This window comes from Entelurus aequoreus, linkage group LG12, assembly GCF_033978785.1.
Source record: "Entelurus aequoreus isolate RoL-2023_Sb linkage group LG12, RoL_Eaeq_v1.1, whole genome shotgun sequence".
NCBI classification, from domain to species: Eukaryota; Metazoa; Chordata; class Actinopteri; order Syngnathiformes; family Syngnathidae; genus Entelurus; species Entelurus aequoreus.
This window is the reverse complement of record NC_084742.1, coordinates 71,277,504-71,279,062: the sequence shown is the minus strand read 5'-3', so window position 1 is coordinate 71,279,062 and position 1,559 is coordinate 71,277,504.

The window sequence follows — 1,559 nt, the reverse complement described above, 5'->3', positions numbered from 1 at the left end:
GGGATCGAACCTGCAACCCTCAAGTTGCTGGCACGGCCGCTCTACCAACCGAGCTATACCGCCCCATATGAAAAATTCTACACTATCTTATTTAATAAAGTTTAACAAAAATAGTCACTCAAAAATCGAGGAATTTAACTAATAACTTACCACTTCGGCTGAATAAAGTCAATAACAAAAAGTCACTCTGCTGAGGAGGAAAAAGGAAAACTCAAAATAGCCACGAAGAAATTCAAGAACATGGAACATAGACTGGATACAAGGCAAGACATGGACATGGACATGGACGTAGACGCTGGAAAGTACGAATGAACGAAACAATCTGGCACAGAACAAAGGAAGGAATGGGCTTATAAGACACATGAGGGTAATAGGGAACAGGTGGAAACAATCAGGGAACAGGGATGACGTCAGACTGATGACACAAAAGGAAGACCAAGTGACCTGAAACGAGAGGAGAGTTACTTTTCAAAATAATACATGAAAATCACAAGACAGAAAAAAACCAAGACAAGACTTCCCTCACCACGGTGTAACACAGATAATGTCTTCAATTCTACAGTTTTATAAACTATTTTAAAAAAAATTGAAAAATTACAGTAGAAATTTAGAGTAAATTAACCATAAAAATAGGATTATTTTTTTTACAGTGTTGAATATAAGTTGAAAAGAATGTGCAAATCATTGTATTCTGTTTTTATTTACCATTTACACAACCTGCCAACTTCACTGGTTTTGGGTTCTCTAAATGTCTTACGCTGACAAAAGATATACAGTAAACCAAAAAAAAAAAAAAAAAGTTGACTCTAGAGAGAGATGTTTTTTTAGTGGTATACAGACAGCAGACTGCAGGGTAGAGATACACCTCACAAAGTCACATAAATAACGGGACATAAACAGTCAAGACTCACAAAGAGATATGTCTCACTTTTTACAAACAATAGCAGCCACCTCTTCTGTTTCCTGTGGATGGACACTAAATATTGTGCTGGGAAGCAACATCTTGGTCCCACCGGCTGTTTACCACAAGCTCGTCCATAAAGTTGTCTGGTGCACTTGTCCAATATTCTAGGCCAGGGGTCACCAACCTTTTTGAAAGCAAGAGCTACTTCTTGGGTAGTGATTAATGCGAAGGGCTACCAGTTTGATACACACTTAAATAAATTGCCAGAAATAGCCAACTTGCTCAATTTACCTTTAACTCTATGTTATTATTAATAATTAATGATATTTACACTTAATTGAACGGTTTAAAAGAGGAGAAAACACGAAAAAAAAAAATTGAAACATAGTTTATCTTCAATTTCGACTCTTTAAAACTCAAAATTCAACCGAAAAAAAGAAGAGAAAAACTAGCTAATGCGACTCTTTTTGAAAAAATTAAAAAAAGAATTTATGGAACATCATTAGTCATTTTTCCTGATTAAGATTAATTTTAGAATTTTGATGACATGTTTTAAATAGGTTAAAATCCAATCTACACTTTGTTAGAATATATAACAAATTGGACCAAGCTATATTTCCAACAAAGACAATTATTTCTTCTAGATTTTCCAGAA